Source organism: Hordeum vulgare, chromosome 7H, assembly GCF_904849725.1.
Source record: "Hordeum vulgare subsp. vulgare chromosome 7H, MorexV3_pseudomolecules_assembly, whole genome shotgun sequence".
Classification (NCBI taxonomy): Eukaryota; Viridiplantae; Streptophyta; class Magnoliopsida; order Poales; family Poaceae; genus Hordeum; species Hordeum vulgare.
This window is the reverse complement of record NC_058524.1, coordinates 312,408,850-312,430,842: the sequence shown is the minus strand read 5'-3', so window position 1 is coordinate 312,430,842 and position 21,993 is coordinate 312,408,850. Positions and strand designations below refer to the sequence as shown.

The 21,993-nt window shown below is 47.6% G+C and overlaps 1 pseudogene; it reads right to left on the bottom strand.

The window, feature by feature from the left end:
* Positions 1-35: 35 nt before the first annotated feature.
* LOC123408814 lies at positions 36-13,257 on the bottom strand (annotated as a pseudogene).
* Between the last annotated feature and the right edge of the window lie 8,736 nt (positions 13,258-21,993).

Sequence of the window (21,993 nt, the reverse complement as noted above, 5' to 3'; positions counted from 1 at the left end):
CCTTGAATCACTGCATTTCCTTATGATCCTTGCAGTTGCAAATAGGCCTGCTCTTCTTTGAGGATGCTGGTTGATGCCAATGTGCCTATGCTTGTCCCAGCTATGTACCCACCAGTCCATGCATTCTGTGGAAAGCAAACAACAAATGCTGAATTGAAGCCCTTTTTGTTCGCACCTCAAAAGTTTTCACTCATCAACTGTTCTCCTAGAAGTGATATAATCTGAAATTTATAATCATTACCTGAAAGTTGAATCCCGCCGGTGACCCGTCAACATTAAGAACCTACAGCAACATCACACACTCTGTAAGACACTAAGATGGCCAGAGTGTTGCAAGTTCAGGAACAGATGTGCTATTACGGCATTACCTCTCCGGCAAAGAACAGATTGGGCTGCTTCTTGCTTTCCATAGTGCTAAGCGATATCTTTACAACAGATGGACAAGTTAGATTTTCTTTGCGAGTCAGGTCATGTTTATGAAAACTGCAATTAAGTTGTCGACTAATAAATACCTTTGAAAGTGGAACACCTCCAGCTGTCACAAATTCATCTTTGAAGTGACCCTACATATGATGAGGAACAACAACACAGTGAGTAAACACGTATCGCATCGGTGGTGAAATTTTCAAGCTGAGATACCATATACCTTCCCAACAACCTCAAACATCCATTGTTTTAACCGAAGGGCTGTTGCATTTAGATGATTTTTTGGTACGGTGGCCCAGTGCATATCACCATCTATACTCTGCAAGAGGAGACTTCAAATGAGCAAAGCTTTCTGATTAAAGGGATAAAGACAGAGTTCAGCAATATCAGAAACCTCCTGTTCTAGAAGGAATCCCCAAAACCTCTTCACCAGACCAAACTCCTTGGGAAAGGAGTTATTTACTTTGCTCTTCTGCAGAGATTACAAAAAAAAAACTTAGTTCAGCTTCACCATAAACATTTTACAAGGGAAATTTGGAATTTTCACAGGGAATACTTTTGTAAAAAATTACATATGCCATACAAAAATTGGTTAGAGTACTGTAACATCATGGATAAAACAGAGTGATGTCAAGGTGGCTATAAGTAACTGTATCTGTAATCGAATCTCCATTAAAATTGAACTCGGAAAGCCTAATAAGGGTGGCATAAAGCAACAGGTAATTAAGAGCAGAGTTAACATTTAAAAACTAAGATTCTCAGAAGAAGACTCCAAAGTTACATTAAAAATGCACAGGGAAAGGTCAGAACCGCATTTTTGTCTTTGTGCTGGAAAAGGACGCGCTTCACGTCCTCAGTGTGAATGTCAGGTATGAAGTCAACCATAAGCTTTGCTGTGTCAAAAGAATGTACAGATCCCAAGAAAAAGCGGTTGAGTTTGGCAATTGGTTGCGTTGGATGACAATGTTAGAAATGTAGTGTCACTCTTGCACAATTTCTTCAGATCTCACCTTGGTACTTGTCCTGATATAATTCGCGTGCTTCTCATGCAGACAATCGAAGAACAACAGGGCCACTAAGCCCCCAGTGTGTAACCAACATAGGTCCAGTCTGTAATGGCCAAACAATTAAATAAGCAAACATCTACGATGGAGCATGTTGCCGAAGGTGGGCCGCTCACCTGAGTTAATTCAGGAGCGCTTTTCTGAATGCCATCTAGCATCAATTTTGCTTTGACTCTTGTGAAAGTAACCTATATGGCAGAAGAAATGGATGGAGATAATTTATGTCTAGTCAGTCACTGGTGAGCATGAGATTGGTAATAGAGGTTATGATGAATACCCCGGAGAGATCAGCCAGTCGCTTGTCTGCAATTTTAAACGTTAATAAGCTGGGCACCGTCGGAATAATCGAGTGACCGTGTTGGGCAGCAAATGAGTAACCCTGCAAGTAAGAGAAAATGTAAGTGAGGAAGCTTATGGTGCCTACTGTGATGACCACCGCAAGCATCTATTCACATACCTGCTGGCTGCTGCCTGTAGCAACCAAGACATAATTAACGCTGATGTAATCAACAAAATCAACAGCACGCTTCTCAACTTTGACAACAAACTTCCCGTTGGCGTCGACGGATGCACCAGACACTGATTTACCAGCCTGCAGGGAAACTTCAAAAGGAACTCAATTCCAGAAAATTGTTTACTCACACTGAAGGGTGTGTGGATGATAACTGAATGGACAACAGAGAACTAAACAACATTAGCTACCTCCCAGTCTTCTAGCCTCGTTCAGCAGGCAGTCTACTACCGACGCGGAGGAATATGTTGCCGCCGACGTGGGAGGAGGAGGAGGCCGCGGCGGAGGAGGCGAGGCGGTCGGGCGTGTCGGGCCCGAAGAGCGCGGCGCGCGCATAGTAGGGCGAGGGGGCGACAGATCCGGCGAAGGAGGAGGCGGTGGCGGAGGGGGAGGGGCGGGGGCAAGGTTGGATCTGGTGCGGGTGGGGATGAAGCGGTCGCTGTAGACGGTGCGGGAGGCCGGCGTGGCGGGGGCCGAGGAGGTCGCCGGCCTGCGGCGCTGCGCATCGGAGGAGGGCGGCCAGGGGGGCGCCACCGCTCCGAGGGCGTGGAGGGGAGGACTGCGGGTTCAATTACCAAAACAAACAGGCGCTTTTCTGTAAAAGATTTCTAACTGAACCCTTTTTATACTTAAAAAGGGAGTGCGGGTTGAATACTGAAAAACACAGGGGGCTTTTTGCAAAAACGCCAACGACGGACGACCAGAAACCCTATTTGCTTTATTAATAGGTAAAGATTGGATGGAAATAGGATTGAAATGGAATTACGAATACTTCTCAATCTTATATGAAGTTAGTTCACAAATAGTTTAGAGATACATGATTTTTCTCAGTGGTCTCACCTCATCTATGTGAACTCTTAATTATGCTTGCGTGCTAGATAATATTGTTTGCTTGTTCTTTTTTTCTTCTTGCAATCAATTGTTGTGGTTTGTTTGGAAAGGCATGTGAGAAGATAGATAAAAACGGTAAGTGTGCAGTCTGTATTTTACCTAATAGTTAACGCTTCATTTCCATTGGAAGTAAGTTGATGCAACGGTAGCGACGATGACAATGTCGACACAGGTCTCCACGTTGATGCCATCAACAAGGGCCTGCGGCGACGATGACATAAACACGGGGCTATGGTGGCGACGACGATGATGACCATGTTGTAGAAATGATATATATGGATGAATGTATGCATTGGATAAATCATTTGAACATATGGATGAATCTATAAATATTACTCCATCTGTTCCTAAATATATGTCTTTGTATAGATTTCACCAGGTGACTACGTATGGAGCTAAATGAGTGAATCTACAATCTAAAATGTGTCTATATACATTCATATGTAGTCTTTTAGTGGAACCTCTAAGAAGACTTCTATTTAAGAACAGAGGGAGTAGAATGTTGGCAGATGGCAATATATGTGTCGTGAGAATAAATCTGACAGTAGAGGTGTAGGGTATGAATGGAGAGGGCAGAGCCCTAGCTACGACAAGCTTCTACACAAGATGTATGAGTTCAGGCCCCTCTCTTAGAGGTAACAGCCCTACGTCTTAGTGTTCGGAAGCTCTTGCCTTGTGGAATGTGTGTTACAGGGGTGCGAACCCTTATGCTAGAGGGGAGGGGTGACTTATATAGAGTGCGTTACTCCTCATCAAAGCCTCAGCATCTAAGGGCTCAATCAATATGGTTTAAAGGTGTACGTTACTGATAACGTATGTATGTAATTAGTGCTATTCATGATCATAAGGTGAGCGTACGCCCGTTGGCCTCCCTGAACGTGGCTTCTGGTCTTCTGTGTCGATTGGAACCTTCTGAGTGAAAGTTGGTTGTCGAGTGAAGGGAAATATCTTCCGAGTGACTTTGTACCGAGTAACTTTTTAGGTGTCATGGTCATCCAGTCGGAATCTTCTTTGTGACCCTCCAGCTAATAATGAGGTACACTTAGATGGGATACTTAGGTCAGGCCTGTGACCCTACCCTAGGTACATATCCCCATCATTAGCCCCCGAATGAATCGGGGTTCGAGTGAAGAAGGGGTTGACGTGGATTCTGTCATGCCATACTGACCTTGGACATACTTCTAGGTTTGATAGAACTTCGCGTCGACTGAAATATTTCTCATTCACCTTGATCGATTCTGTTGCGATGCATATCCAAGTGAATTTAAGTGCATGAAGTTATTCTGAGTGACTGACGAGATCTTGGGATGTGACGATCACTTCGGGGGATTTGAAATTTCAGTTTCCGCGTGCTGCGCGACGATGACTCAATTGCTAGGGCGAGTGGGGCAACGATGCCTCAATTATCGCGCCGTCATTATCGCCACGTGTCACATCTCCTCTGTTATCGGGATAGGCTGGGATCTGGGGGCACGCCGGTCAGCGACTCACTCGGGCGATTATACAAGTTCGGCTGGCGCTAGGGTTGAGGCCATGCTTCCCTTTGATCCTTCCTCGTCTCCTCTCCACCTCCGTTCCGCAAGCTTTGCTTAGGCTCGTCTCCGCCGCCGCGACCATGACGAAGGGCAAGACCTCCAAGCTCGAGCTGCGCTGCCGCCGGGGTGGATTCAGGGGGATTTTCTCCTGTCCACCGCGAAGGAGGACATCCTGGAGCTCATTGAGCACGGGATGATAGACGAAAAATCTTGGAGGTTGTCGGAGGGGGAGCTTGAGCCGGAGCCTCGCGAGAGGGAACGGGTCCTTCTCCTACGTTGAGCGAGGTTTCTCTCTGCTGCCGCACCCTTTTATTCGCGTCTTTCTCTATTACTTCGGAGCAAAACTTCATCATCTCCCTCCGAACACCATTGCATATCTCTCTGCGTTTATCACACCGTGCGAGTGTTTCCTGGGCTGTCCTCCTCACTGAGTGTTGTTCAAGCACATATTCTCTGTGCGATCCCAGACGGTGCAAAAAAGTGAACCTGGGTGACAGTAGGACCAATGTTATCCAATTATGTGGCGGCTTAGGGATCCAAAAAAGGTGTAGGAGTACTTATCCCCAAAAGACCTGTCACGTCCAAGATGCGATCTTATCCTTATTTTGGCACGAGGGCCTCGACAGGGATAGAAGCGCATCTCGTTGTTTCGCAAGAATGGATATCGTTACAAGTACATGTACTGAAAAGATGAGTATAAGGAGTTGGCTTACACTCGCCACAAGCTACATCAGAGTCATATCAGTACAATACATACAATCATCATGAAGAAGAGCAGGGTCCGTCTACGGACGAAAACAAACGATAAAAGAACGACGTCCATCCTTGCTATCCCAGACTGCCGGCCTGGAACCCATCCTAGATCGATGATGATGAAGAAGAAACTCCTAATGAACAATCAACGCGCTCGTGTCAAGTAACCCTTTATCTGTACCTGCAACTAGTGTTGTAGTATTCGGTGAGCCACATGGACTCAGCAATCTCATTTCCAAAGGTATCAAGACTAGCAAAGCTTAATATGTGAGGCATGGATAAGTGGTGAGGCTGCAACAAATGACTAAGCAGTTATTTGAGGTGGCTAACTTACGAGTACAAGAGTGAGAGGGGGAAGATCTACGCATAACGGACGTGAACTAATAATGATCAAATGAATGATCCTGAACACCTACTTACGTCAAACATAACCCCACCGTGTCCTCGATCGAAAAAGGAGCTCACGAAAGAGACAGTCACGGTTACACAATCACTTGGCAAGTTTTAATTAAGCTTACTTCAAGTTATCTAGAACCGGATGTCAAACAAAGTTTGCACGTTTCCACATAACCGCGGGCACGACTTTCCGAAAAATTTAACCCTGCAGGGATGCTCCAACTAGTCCATCACAAACTACCACACGCTGCGATGGAATGACCTCGATCAGGGAAACCCGTGATCTCCTCGGGTTCCTATTGGAAAACCTCAACCTCGAGATTAGCCAAAGCATCCTTGGAATCCCTCGCACAAGGCGTTCGAGGGGTGCTCCAACTAGTCCATCACAAACTACCACACGCTGCGATGGAATGACCTCGATCAGGGAAACCCGTGATCTCCTCGGGTTCCTATTGGAAAACGTCAACCTTGAGATTAGCCAAAGCATCCTTGGAATCCCTCGCACAAGACGTTCGAGAAGAGTAAAACAAGCCCAACAAGGCCACACGACGTGTCGACGATCCGGATAGGAGTCGCATATCTCGTTCTCACGACACGACAGATAAGCGACACATACGGTGGCTTGATAGAAATCACCCAAGTTGCACTGGGTTGGCCCCACACAGTGCTCTAGGTTGGACCAACACTCATGAGGAGCACTGGCCCGACGGTTGATTAATTATCCACGGGGTGATCAAACCCTATGCATATTTTAGTTTGTTATTAGCGAATAGTACCAATGTTGGGCCTTGCCAGACGAGCTTTATCCTAAAGCGAAAATCTAGGGGGTCCCCATGACAACCCCAAGCATGTTAGGAGCGCTCATTTATTGAACATAACACCGGTAGCCGAAACTAAGGCGACAAAGGTGGAACAAAACACCAGGCTAGAAAGGCCGAGCATTCCACCTTTTACCAAGTATATATGTGCATTAATTTAAATAACATTAATATGGTGATTTAACAAGGAACCCATGCTTTCACATGGAAGCAACTGCACCTGCAACTAGCAACGCTATCCAATGGTTAAAGAAACGGTAACATAGCCAATCAGTGGTTTGCTAGGTTGTGATCAGGTGGAAGGTTTTCATGGCAATGTTGGAAGGCTGATATCTAACAGGTGGTAGGCAGTGAGAGATAACGATAGAATCGAAACAACTAGCATGACAATGATAGTAATGGTATCTAGGGAAATGATCATGTTGCCTGAGATCCACCTTGGAAGAAGAACAACTCCGTGAAGTAGACGAACCGACGTAGTCGAACGGATCTTCACATTTCAACATGTTTGCGGAACTCTATCGAGACGAAGCAAACCGGAAACAAGAATTAACACAAGATAATCACCACGGCACATGCACGACACATATGATGCATGAGCGGTTTCAATTATGCACGGTATGACATGGCAATTCACACAATCAAACACTACACATTAAGTGAAGTTCAATATACAATGAGTTGCGTATTGACGAAACTCCACATACGAATTATTCAGTTCACTCCCGATTATCTACACGACAATATTACATGTTGTTAAACATGGCAAGAGACGAAGTGTAATTAAACTACCTATCTAGGCATTTTAAATGAGGTCGGAAACGACTTATAGCATCTCTGAAACGACCCCACATGTTAAATTAGAATTCTGTCCATCTCTGAACTAACATGTTTTAATATTTATTAAATAACAGAATAAAGTGGTTCACGTGATTCTAAGCGTCGTTTCAATCAATTTACACATAGAGATCATTGCAAACGGAGCTACGCTTCAAAAGATATGACCACCACAAGATATGATACCATGAATGCAATATGTATGCGAATGGCAGTCACAAACATTCGAAACCAAGAAGGCAACAACATAATATGAAACTACACAAGATTCTAAGCAAGTTTCATATAAGACACGATCAAAACGGAGCAACGGTTCAACAAATACAAGGTACACAAGAAATAGTTATAATCAGCCCAAAACAGCAACATGACATTTTCTGCACCCTACAACAACAAGCTACATGATTCTAAAATGCTCAAACAAGGCATGATGCAGTAGTGGTCAAGATGCACAATAACACCCTACTAGATACAACTAGTATGGAAGCATGGATCACTAGGAAAAGAACTCACAAAATGGCATCTCGCACACAGTTTCAGACTTAGTGAAAATAACACTGTTGACAGTGCAGTTTTCAACCAGAAGGCATATTGACAGCAGTAAAACAATATGCTACAGGGCACCGAATAGCAAGAAAATCTACCACATGCTAGAGAACCTTATGCACTACAATAAACTCCATTGGACGAACATCAAAGGAGCTGTAGATCACTAGCAAAACTCATTCATATCCAAGAGCAACCAAAAATACCAGGGGCTAGCCTACATATCCAAGAGCATATATTTAGTTTACAACTAATTCATATTACGCACGAAATAAATCCCACAAAAACAATAAGAGGGCAACATGGCAAAATATCATGCATGATAACTTACTCAAAAGCTAAAACTAAATGCACAGTTAAATTCTACGGATTTTTCTACCCCGAAAACATATATAATATGTGGGGTTCAAAAAATAAAACTATCGTCACAATTAAATGCGGGAATAGGCCTAAAAAGATATAACAAAACTATTGACAACTCCTACATGAAAAATGCAAGCAACTACTCTAAACTACATGACAAAGGGTCACGAACATCGTGAACATTTTTATCTATGAGATTTGAACAATCCGGACACGCACAAAAATATCTACGGAATATTAACCTATTAGAACATCACGCAAATCTAGGCAAACGACGTTCAAACTACTTCAAACATGCATGCAAGTTGCAAAATAATGTTCTACGCGAAAAACTACACAAGATACATGTACAACTAGTCGAAATCTGACGCCGGATAAAAAATCTATGGGCGTTTGAAAATATCACGCTTTTTCTGAAAATACTAAAATCACAGGAAAAATACTAAAATTACTACGGGCCGGAATGCACACGGGCCGAAACAGGGGCATGCCACAATATTCTTTAAATCCGCACAGAGTGAAGGATAGGCGACACGTGCTCACCCTCGGCCATGGGCCGGATCCGGAGCTGGGCTCGGGGCAGGCCGGGGCTGCTGGGCCACAAGACCGACTGGCGTGGCCCATGCGAGGTGCTCGCGAGCTGAGGGTTCGTCCTCCTCGCGACGCTCGCTGAGGACGAGACCAACCCGGTGCTCGCGATGGGGAGGCCGACCAGGGTGATACGGAGGTGCGAGGAGGATCGGTTCGGCGCGTGGGGGCGGATCCATGTCGGAGGCAACGTGAGGAAAGTCGGCGCGGGCGGCGGAGCTACCGCCGGCGATGCACGACGGATGAGGTGGGATCCGGCTTGGAGGCGCTGGCGGAAGGGACGGCGCGAGGCGGCGGCTCCCGCGGCGGGGGTGCGGGCGGCTGGCTGCTCGGGCTGGCGTGGTGCAGAGAGCCGCGAGAGGAGGGAGCGAGCCGCTCGGGGGCTCCTCCCCTCGGGCGCTCGGGGCAGAGCTTGGGGAGCCGGGGCTCCGGCGGATCTGTGCCCGGGAGGGCCAGATGCGGGCTCGTGCGACCCTGCTGCGGCTGAGAGGTGGGAGGAGGAAGAGAGAAGTGGCGGCTAGGGTTTGGGTAGGCGCGGAAAACGAGGGAGAGGGAGGATTTGGTAGCTATTTGGGGCGTTTTCGGACCCTCCGATCTTGATCGGACGGCTCCGGTTACGCCCTAGGGTTAGGATAGGTTATTGGGTTGTGTAGAGAGGCTTGGACTGACATGAGAGGGAAATGTGCGGCCCGTCACGATATTTTTGAAACACCAAAAAAACGTCCGACGATAACCGATGACGGTGCCGCTACGGTCAACCGTTCGGGTATCAAACGGACTCCGATTGCGACGAAAATCGACAGGCGGTCTATTACGCCATATTAAGACCGCACACCAAGTTTCAACCCAATTCGATAATATTTCATACACACTTATAAAAACAAGATTTTAACGATGTCGCGGGCGCGTGCGTGTGTGGTTGGTCACAAAACGGTTCATGACGAACACAGAGAGAACCAGCAACTAATAACGGATGCAAGTTTTAAAAACCTGCGGCAACGGAGTGCCGATGCAATGCGGATGATGGGAATGATGCGATGATGAATGCGACAGACAATCTATTCGCGCGGCGGTAACGGAATAAAAGGGGAATCTTGTCACGCCCAAGATGCGACCCTATCCTCAATTTGGCACGAGGGCCTCGTCAGGGATAGAAGCGCATCTCGTCGTGTCGCAAGAATGGATATCGTTACAAGTACATGTACTGAAAAGAAGAGATATATATAGAGTCGGCTTACACTCGCCACAAGCTACATCAGAGTCACATCAGTACATTACATAATCATCAAGAGTAAGAGGAGGGTCCGACTACGGACGAAAACAAACGACAAAAGAAGAACGACGTCCATCCTTGCTATCCCAGGCTGCCGGCCTGGAACCCATCCTAGATCGATGATGAAGAAGAAGAAGAAGCAACTCCAAATGAACAATCAACGCGCTCGCGTCAAGTAACCTTTACCTATACCTGCAACTAGTGTTGTAGTAATCTGTGAGCCACAGGGGACTCAGCAATCTCATTTCCAAAGGTATCAAGACTAGCAAAGTTCAATGGGTGAGGCATGGTTAAGTGGTGAGGTTGCAGCAGCGGCTAAGCATATATTTGGTGGCTAAACTTACGAGTACAAGAATAAAGAGGGGGATGATCTACGCATAACGGACGTGACTACTGATGATCAAATGAATGATCCTGAGCACCTACCTACGTCAGACATAACCCCACCGTGTCCTCGATCGGAGAAGGAACTCATGAAAGAGATAGTCACGGTTACGCACACAGTTGACATATTTTAATTAAGTTAACTTCAAGTTATCTAGAACCAGTGTTAAACAAAGTTTCCACGTTGCCACATAACCGCGGGCACGACTTTCCGAAAAGATTTAACCCTGCAGGGGTGCTCCAACTAGTCCATCACAAATTACCACAAGCCGCATAGAAATCCTCAATCACGAAGCTCGCGATCTCGTCGGATTCCCTAGAGGAAAACCTCAACTCTGAGATTACCCAAAGCATCACCGGAATCCCGATGCACAAGATATCTCGTCAAAGGTAAAACTAATCCAGCAAGGCCGCCCGACGTGTCGACGATCCCGATAGGAGTCGCGTACCTCGTTCTCAGGACACGACGGATGAGCGATGGTTACCACGCCAAACGCCGAGTTGCCCCGGGTAGCGTTAATAAGCTGCTCTGTTTTGGACCAACACTCATGAGGAGCACTGGCCCGGGGGTTGATTAAATTATCCTCGGGGCCCGGGAAGTCCCTATGCAATTTTATTAGGTGATTAGGCAAATGTAGTACCGAAGTTGGGCCTTGCCAGACCAACTTTAATCTAAAACGAATTATCAAGGGGGTCCCCATAACAACCCCGATTGTGTTAGGAGCGCTCATTTATGGAACATAACACCGGTAGCCGGAAACTAAGGGGGCAAAGGTGGAACAAAATGCCAGGCTAGAAAAGGGCCGAGCCTTCCACCTTTTACCAAGTATATATGTGCATTAAATTAAATAACGTTTAAATATGGTAATATGACAAGGAACCCATGCTTTCGCATGGAAGCAACTGCACCTGCAACTAGCAACGCTAACACAGGGTTAAGCAAGCGGTAACATAGTCAATCAGTGGTTTGCTAGGTTGAACAGGTTGATGGTTTTCATGACATTGTTGAGAGGCTGATATTTAACATATGGTAGGCAACGAGACAAAAACGACAACATCGAAATAACTAGCATGGCAATGATAGTAATGGTATCTGGGGAAATGATCATCTTGCCTGAGATCCCGCTTGGAAGAAGAATGCCTCCGTGAAGCAGACGAACCGACGTAGTCGAACGGGTCTTCACATCCGACACGCTTGCGGAACTCTATCGAGACGGAGAAAAACGGAAACACAAATCAACACATGGAATTCACCACACGATGCACAACACATATGATGCATGAGCAGTTGAATACATGCAAGACACGGCATGACAATTCACGTCATACAAACAATACACATTAAGTGAAGTTCAATATGCAACGAGTTGCATATTGACGAAACTCCACGTTTAATTATTTAGTTCACTCCCGATTATTAACACGTCAATATTAAAATGTTGTTAACATGGCAAGGGGTGAAGCACAAATTAAACTACCTATCTAGGCATTTTAAATGAGGCCGGAAACGACATCTAGCATCTCCGAAACGACCCCACGTGCTAAATTCTAATTCTGTCCAGATTTGTCCTAATCACATTTTAAGTTTGTTAAACAGCAAAACAAAGTGGTTCACGTGTTTCTGCTCATCGTTTTGGCCCATTTACATATATGGCACATCTCCAACGGAGGTACGGTTAAATAACTACGTCCTAAACCGCTTCTAACATATCGACACGCAAACCGAAGCAAACAACACGTTTATGTAATTTTATCATGCATGAAAGTTGGTTTTTGAGAAACTACAGAAAATTCTAAGCAACTTACATGTTGAAATCATTTTACTCCGATGCACGGTTTAGAAACTACGCTCGTTTGAAAAACAATGCCTTTTTCTGAAATTAACAAAATCCGTGAGAATTGGAAAAATCACACGACGTTTTAAAAAAAACATAATGGCCGAATTGCACCATAGTGCAGTGGCCCATGGATGAAATCGGCCCAAGACAGCTGTGTGCAAGAGCAAAAAACTACAGCCAGCAAAAGATTTGGCACTCATGGGATTTGATCCCACGACCTCCTGGACCAGGGAAAATACTCCAACCACTGCGCTGTGTTGAGGCTTTGGTACAAGACGGATATATGTCTATATACATCATACCGAGGCTCTAATCTAAATAACACAAAACAAAAATAGGCGTGGCTGGGATTCGAACCCCAGACCCAATGGTTCAGGCGCAGATCGGCTACCAGCTAGGCTAGCAACAAGTTTGTGAGCAAAAACAACGCCGAGGCTTTCTATTAAGCGCACGTTCGGACTTCTACAGGAAACGAAAAACGCAGGCACAACCTGCAGTGACGGGCGCGATGCGTGGCTTCAGTTCGTCAGGGACGAGCGCAGGGCAGCGCGTGCGACTGGAGGGGCGGCGCCGACGGAGATCTTCGCCAGCGGGCCGGGCAGATCCGGACGAGGGGGACCCGTTACCGAGGCTGTAGGTGTCACGCGCAGCTGTCGATCTAGGGCGGCGGCGACGGTCTCTCGTTCTGCTCCTGGCAGAAGAACGAGCAAAGGGAGAGATTAGAGGGAGGCGCCTCAGGAGGAGGAGAATGGAAGAGGGGGCGACGAGCGCTGGCCTGGACCTTGCTGCTGCTCCGCCGACAGCATCAGGCGGCCCTCTGATGGAGGCGGGGACTCGGGCGGGAACGACAGAGCTCCGGCGAGCGGTGGCTCCGGCGCGGTGCTGCTTGCTTGCTGGCGCTGCAGCTGATGTTGGACGCATCCGCTCGGGACTGAGGGGGCCGCGTGTACGCTCGGGCACAGGCGATGGGGTGGATCAGGAAGAACTCGTTGGTTGGGTTGCTGTTGAAATCGAGGAGAAAAAAAAATAGGCATCTCAGCCCGATCTGGATCGGGACGATCCCGAGGAGGGACAAAATGAGCGGCGGCGCTGCAGGGGATTGTTGGATGGGACAGGCTAGGGCTAGGGTTGGTTGCTTAAATAATTAGGTGGGCTAAGCTTAGGTCTATCTCAACCCTCTGATTTACAGCGGATGGTCGAGATAACTAGGTTAGGGAGTCTAATGAACAAACCGATGACGATTTGCAGTAAAACGGGGTTGATTCGGATCCAACGGTTACGACCGCCCGGTTCGGGTTCCGGGAGGTTTTCGGACTGGCCGCGCGTTGGGTCCACGAACTGTGCAGAGGGGCTAGGCGAAGATGAGAGGAAAAACGGGCGACCCGACAACGTAATTAACAACATCGAAAGACGTCCGACGGTATACCGAGTACTGTGCCGCTACGGTCGATCGTTCGGGTACCAGACGGACTCCGATCGCGACGAAATTTGACAAGCGGCCTAACTAAAACAAATTATGACCGCATGCCAAGTTTCACCTCGATCAGAGAAAGTTTTACGCACACTTTTAAAACAGGGTTTCGACGGTGCCGTGGGCGCGTGCGGTCAGGCTCGGAACGAACAACGACGGGAACCGGCAACTAACGACGGATGCAAGTTTTAAAACTGGCGGCAACGGAGATGCCGATGCAATGCAGATGATGCGCATGATGCAATGATGATGCAAGAAAAGAAAATAGTCACACGACGAAAACAGAATAGAAGGGGAATATTCGGGAACGTCGGCATGAGGCTGTCACAACTCTCCTACACTACAAGAGGATCTTGCCCCGAGATCCAAGAATGAAAGGAGAAGAGGATGAGAAAGAACCAGAGGTAGAACTTAGTCGCTTCTTTGACAAATGAGTGAAATCAACGATCCTTGAAGGTTGCAAAGCGATGAGGAATGATATGAGAAAGAAGCAAGAATTCACGGAAAATTTCGCCACCACTTCGGTAGGAAAATGGGACAAAAAATTCGATAAGATGGAAGAAATAGACAATATTCACAACAAACAAGAAAATAGAGCAAGGGAACACCATGATCTTGATAGAACAACATAATAGATCCAAAAGAGCAACATCACAATGCCTCCGGAACAATAGAATAGGAACTAGCTCATACGGAAGAAGAGAATGAAGAGAGAATGACAACTACTAACTCCAATGAACTTGACAAGCACCCTTGCGAGAAGAATTGAACGGAGTTGTTGAAAAAACAACAACGAAAAGAACAAGATAGTAGCGGGCTTACGAAAATCATCTCAACAAATATGAAGTGACAACCAACCACTAAAAGAAACAAGGATTGATTGGGAGAAACAAGATATGAACAATTCTTACACCAAGAGGATACATCGAGAACTTGGAATAATGACAAGCACCATGATAGCAACAATCCATAGGAAAAGCTTTAGGTGAACCAAGATAGCTCAATGAAGAAATTATGGGTTGAAATATCTCATGACCATAGAATTGGTGGGTTTAATTATCTCATTCTTGAAATAAAATCTCTTCGAGACTCCTATACTAACAAGAAGGCTATAATAGCACCTCAAAGGATAAAGGAATAACAAATGCACTTGGAAATGCAAGAGAAGAAAATTTGAGGTTCTCCAATAAGAATCTTGAAGAACACTTGAGAATGAATTGAACCCTTGATGAACCACCATGAAGGACCTCCGTATATGAATGAATGATGCAAAGATATCAAGGTAGAAAAGAATAAGATTATGACCTTGCCAAAATTAAGATGAAGCCTCACAAAGAGATACTTAAAAGAACTTAGAACTCCGGAAAAGAAAGATAAACACCTGAGAAAAGAATCGATATCATGAGTCACTCCGGAAGAAGAATTCAGATTACTGTGAACAAGAATAAGATTTATGTTATGCTTATCCTTCATCAAGTTTAATTGATGACAAGCACGGATTTAGCATACCACTTATTCCTCTTGAAATAATTTTGAAGAGATAGGGAGATAAGCACCACTTGAGGCATAATTGAAGGAAGCACCGGTAAGAAATCCCAGTTGAATGGAAAACCAAGAATCAATGGAGAAACAAGAGAATGAAGAGATCATAAGCCACCTGAGAGAAAACTTGAATAAGGCACCGGAATAATCGAGAGACGAACGAAGAGACAACAATTGAGAAGAATTGAGGATGAAAGCTGAATGCTGAGAACGATGAATCTTCTGAAATGATGGCCTTCGGAGGAACGAGAAATGAACACAACACAGAAGTGCACCGGATAGCAAGAAAGGGATTACTCATGATTGAGAACAAATTCAAGATGATAACACGGAGCTGAAATGATGAATCTCCAAGAGAATAGACCAAGATTTGATAGAAACACTCCTTCAGATTGCAAACTGAGAATGATGACGAGAACGACACCAAGAATTAACTGAGACACTCCGGAATAATGAGGAATGAAAGGTTGATCCAAAGACGAAAATAAATTTGAAGCGATCTGAAGAAGGAATATGACTGATGAAATTCATACTTACGTCGTAGTTGAAATAATTAGAGAACTCCGGGAAAAGATTAAAAGTGCCAGGAAAGAACCTGGGGAAAACCTGTGGGTTATGTGCCCACTCGAAGAAACCACCGCTAGAAAGATTGCTTAGAAGAGAGATATTGCGCCGGTATGAAGAGAACTAGATGAGGTTAGAAACTCGAAATAATTGAAAAGATAGGAAACAAAAACTTCTAAGATAGCTTCAATGCTCCGGATCGAAAAGAGAGGAATAAATAACAAGACAGGCTCCTAAGAATTCCCAACATAGGAAAGAATTACAAGGATGAATAGGATATAATGAACACGGACAAGTGAATTAAATTCACCGGTAAAGAAGACAAGAATGAACAAATACGACACGAATCTCCTGAGAATCTTCACAATGAATCAGCGGGTAAGAAAGAAAAGAACAGACAGCGGAAGCACAATGAAAAGAAAACTCTTGGATGAAAATTGAATCACTGAGAAAAAGGGCGGGAGGGTGGGGAAAAACAAAGACAACTTGGGACAAATGAGACAACTCCGGAAAGAATTCAGAGAATGATCTTGCAAAATAGGAGAGGATGGAATGCACTTGAAGATAAACACACCGGTTGAAAAGAATTGATATAACAACTCCGCTTGACAAGAACTGATATGACAATTGATTGAGCAAAGAATTTGCATTCACATAAAAATTATGAGAACACCTCTTGGAAAGATCTGAAATCACCACTTGACATCGAAGCAACTTGAATTACTATACTCCAACAAAACAAAGGGTGAGGCTTATGAAACAAGCCAGAACAAACTCACGAGAAAGATTTCGTCCGATATTTTCGTGGACAGGATCGCACGGGCTCGATTTTACAGTAGCCATCAAGTGCAAGGCAGTGCACCCGACATATGAAGTGTCCCCAAGTCGTAGCAAGCTACAAGGACTCTTTAAGACACAACGTGTACCGCTGTAAGTCGACCGTGAACAAAGAATCCACTAGATGTCGAACCCCAACCTAACATCATGCATTTGTTGGAAGATTGTCCTATAAGCAACTACTTGAATTCCCACCTATGAATTTCCGAAATATCTGGTCATGCAATCTGGTACACGGATACAAGGAGTAATAATCACACAACTCTTATACTAACCCGTCACCTGTATCACATCCGTCAACACACAACCAGAATCTCGGACCTTCATCTACAACAGACCCTCGTGATCACAACGATACAAAGTATGGCAGTACTCCCGAACAATCTGCACCAGTACTGGGGACATCGGGGTTATCTCGCCACTACTAGTATTGAAGCAATTACGAACATCCTTCGTTCTGAGATACTAAGAAATCTGAATGATAACGATGTGCTCAAGAATCCCCTGGAGCTCAACTCCCCTGAAACTTAAAGCAGATAGGAGGCACCAAGACAGAACTCCGTCACATCGGCATCATATAGATTCCAAGAATATCCGCGTGATCCTAAACTTTTTTTGAGTGAGAAGAGGAGTAGAATTAAAATATTACGTCAAGATTCCTCACTGATGGGGTTATAGTCCTAGGGTAGGGTCATAAGCCTACCTTATAGGTCCTACCCAAGGACCACCCTTCATAAGGGACAAGGCCCTTTGTCAGCTCCGACTGAACTAAGGAATTCCCATCATCCAGTCGGTAACAGACATCCGACCATCCAGTCGAAGGCGAGCATTCGAAGCGTATCGATCGGACCGACTGGATTCCACTCTGTACATCGTAACCCCTCAGGAGGGAAACGGTCGTACGTTTCCTCACGCTTTTATTAGCATTTAGGCCGTACGTTACCTGTAACATAGGGATTTATTCGCCATTATTCCACCCCTGCGCACCGACCGTTGTGAAGGGCAGCGCACTCTATATAAGCCACCCTTCCCCACTGGTGCAAGGGGGGGGGGCAACTCATTGTATTCCATATTTCCACTCGACAACAAGCTCCCTGAGCACTGAGACGTAGGGCTATTACCTCCACCGCAGAGGGGCCTGAACTCATACAACCTCGCTGTAGCTAAGGCTCTGCCCATCCTTTTCGTACCCTACACATCTACTTTCAGGCTTATACCCACGACAGTTGGCGCCCACCGTGGGGTAGGCGTCTAAGCGACTTCCGGCGATTTTGCGACTACTTCCTTTCGTCATGTCGTCCGGTGGAGGTTCGAGCATGGGTCACCAGATCTTCTTCGACGCTCTCTCCTTCATCATCGACGATTCGGCGTGGCTTCGAGATGGTCCTCTCGACGTCGAGGCGCTTCCCCGTCGTGGGGCTACGCACTTTCGTGCCGGCGCCCGCGGCATTCTTCTTCTCCAACAGTCGGCTCCGGTGTCGACCTGCACCGCCGTCACGCGCCGCAGCAAGCGATCTCGCCGTCCGCGGCTCCAGCGTTGGGTGCAACACGCCCAGGCGCGCCAGAACGCGTCTTCACAAGTGGCGGTTCTAGAGTCCGTTGTGGTTGCCCCGCTGTCCCAGCACTCGGACTCGTTCCGACTGAGTTTCCTTCCGAGTATGCGGGTCGCGGGCCCGCAGCAGAAGTACACATGGCCAACTCCCATGAAGATCCTCGTCGAGCTGGCCGGAGCGGGCGCGAGGTCGGCGAAACGTCCGGCGCGCGCCGTCCACCTCGCCGTTCTGCTAGTCGGCACACTCGGCGGAGCAACGTGGAGTTGTTCCGCACACCCCTCCTCAACTTGGCTGCGGCTGCCAAGATAGCCGATTCCCTCCAGCCGACTGATTCAGAGGCTGGTAGAGGGATCGAGCAGATCCGAGCCCTGTTGCACACGGCGCAGCAGCAGAATTCGGCGGTCTCCCAGTCGCACAACAGGATCCATAATAGTTCTGTTCATGCGAATACGCATCGGTCGGTTCACAACCCTGGTTCCCATCAGCGGCACAGGGGAGGCAGCCGTTCCATGAATCACGAAGATCGCCGCCGTTCACGCACCCTCCGCGGGGTGGGCCCTATGGGTCCCGACATCATGACGATCGGCGTTCAGTCGGCGACACTTACGACCCAAGGCCCGACGCAAGAGGGCGTATCGCCCAACGAAGGGTCGACAGGGGCCGAGCCCACCGCGATGGTCACGATATGGACCGTCCAAGTGGAAGCAGGACCATCGTGTCTGGTCCCGAGTGTTTTAGTCGAGCCATCCGCTCAGCTGACATCCCGCCCAACTTCCGATTGGCGACGGGAATCAGCAAGTTTACAGGAGAGTCCAAGCCGGAAACATGGCTAGATGACTACTGAGTGGCGGTCCAGATCGGAGGAGGGGACGACCATGTAGCCATGAAGCACCTCCCTCTGATGCTCGACGGCTCGGTGCGAGCGTGGCTGAATCAGTTGGCCCCCTCAAGCATCTACAGTTGGGCAGATCTGGCCCGAGTGTTCATCAAGACCTTCGAAGGGACGTGCAAGCGCCCTGCAGGCCTCGTGGAGCTCCAGCATTGCGTCCAGAAGCAGAATGAGCCCCTGCGTGACTTCATTCAGCGTTGGACAACTCTCTACCACACGGTGGAGAACGTCACCGAGCATCAAGCAGTCTGCGCCTTCAAGGCAGGCGTGCGGTATAGGGATCTGTACCGCAAGTTCGGCCGAACAGGTGACATCTCCATGAGCAAGATGATGGAGATAGCAGCTCGCTACGCAAATGGCGAAGAAGAGGACCGCATCCGAAGCGGCAAACACAAGACAGTCGGCGACGGAGATGGAAGCAACACTCGGAAGCAAAAGCAAAAAGTTCCATCCACTCCGCAGGCAGAAGCTGCAGTCGTGACCAATGCCAAGTTCAAGGGCAAAGGGAAGGCGCAGTTTACCCCCAAGAAGAAGCAGTTCAATAATCCCATCCTGGACCAGCCATGCCCGGTTCATACGAAGATGGACGAAGAGGGCAACCCCATATATCCAAAGCATACCACTCGACAGTGTCGCCTCCTGATCCAGGGGTTCGGCGAAGGGCAACCGAGTGAGAAGGTCAATGAACAAGATGAGGAGGATAAGGAGGATCCGTTCCCCCAAGTCCATGCGACACTCATGATTTTTGCTGACATCGAGAGCAAGAGTCGATTGAAGCTGGTGAACAGGGAGGTGAACATGGCCACCCCTGCCAGCCCCAAGTTCCTCAAATAGTCTCAGACTGCGATCACCTTTGACCAGTCGGATCATCCAGCACATGTACCCACCCCAGGAAGACAAGCTCTGGTCGTCGATCCGGTGGTAGAAGGAGTCCGACTGTGAAAAGTCCTCATGGACGGCGGCAGCGGTTTGAACATCATGTACGCCGACACTCTCAAGGGGATGGGCATTCCGATGTCCAAACTCAGCGAGAGCAGCACGCAGTTCCATGGAGTCGTCCCTGGACGGAAGGCCAAGTCAATCGGCCAGATCGCGTTGGACGTCGTTTTCGGCTCCGACAAGAACTTTCGCAAGGAAAAGCTCACGTTTGAGGTGGTGGATTTCTAGAGCGCTTACCACGCAATTCTGGACCGCCCAGCGTATGTGAGTTTCATGGCCCGTCCATGTTATGTATACTTGAAGCTGAAGATGCCAGGCCCAAAAGGCGTGATCACCATCACGGGTAATCGACAGCGAGCCGAAGAGTGCCTGCAGGAGGGATCAAGAATCGCCGACCAGCAGATGGCCATCCTCGAGCTCGACGAGTACAAGAAAACAGTCGACCCCGCCGACCTGATGCGCTCAAAGAAGCCAGCTTCTGAATCCGCATTCCAGTCGGCGGGAGAGACGAAGAAGGTCAGCATTCACCCGACGGACGACACTGCTGCCCCGACGAACATCTCCACCACCCTCGATCCTAAATAGGAAGCCGAGCTCACCCAATTCCTCCGTGAGAACTGGGGCATCTTCGCATGGAAACCCTTTGACATGCTAGGTGTACCCAGGGAGTTGGATGAGCACCGACTGCATGTGGACCCCGTCGCTCGGCCCGTCCGAGAGCGCTTGCGCCGGTCCGCCGCGCACAAGAGGAAAGCAATCGGGGAGGAGGTGGCCAAGCTGCTGGCAGCCAACTTCATTCGCGAGGTTCACCACTCCGAGTGGCTCGCCAATGTTGTCATGGTGCCCAAGAAGGACAAGTCGCTCCGAATGTGCATCGACTTCAAGCATCTCAATAAGGTCTGCCCGAAGGACCATTTTCCGCTCCCCCGCATAGATCAAATTGTCGATTCGACTGCGAGGTGCGAGCGTTTGTCATTTCTTGATGCCTACTCGGGCTATCATCAGATCCGTCTGTATGGCCCCGATGAATTCAAGACAACCTTTATCACCCCATTCGGGTGCTTCTGCTACATCACTATGCCATTTGGTTTGAAGAATGCAGGAGCTACCTTTATGCGCATGATCCAAAAATGCCTTCTCGACCAGATCGGTCGGAATGTGGAGGCATATATGGATGATATCATAGTCAAGTCACGCAAAGGTTCCGACCTGCTGACTGACTTGGCAGAAACATTCGCCAACCTTCGTAGGTACGATATCAAGCTCAACCCCGCCAAATGTTCATTCGGCGTTCCCAGCGGAAAGTTACTCGGTTTCTTCGTTTCCGAACGAGGGATCGATGTCAACCCCGAAAAGATCGGGACCATCGTTCGAATGGAGAGGCCGGTCAGAATACACGATGTTCAACGGCTCACAGGTTGCCTAGCGGCTTTGAGCAGGTTCATCAGTCGACTCGGCGAGAAAGCACTTCCTCTGTACCGACTCATGAAGAAATCAGATACTTTCGAGTGGACAGACGAAGCCCAAGTCGCATTCGACGACCTCAAAGTCCTACTTTCCACCCAGCCGGTTCTTACTGCTCCGCTCAATAAAGAGCCCCTTCTTCTGTATATCGCGGCTATAAATCAAGTCGTCAGTACTGTTCTTACAGTCGAACGAGAAGAAGAAGGCGAAGCATACAAAGTTCAGCGGCCAGTGTACTACGCCTCCGAGGTCCTGACTCCTTCCAAGCAGAGGTATCCCCACTATCAAAAACTTATCTACGGGATTTACATGACTACGAATAAGGTGGCTCATTATTTCCAAGACCATTCGGTGTCTGTCATTTCTGATGCTCCGTTGTCGGAAATTCTCCACAATCGGGACGCGTCAGGCCGAGTGGCGAAGTGGGCAATGGAGATGCTGTACTGTGATATCAAGTTCGAGGCCAAGAAAGCTATTAAGTCTCAAGCTCTGGCTGACTTCATAGCAAAAT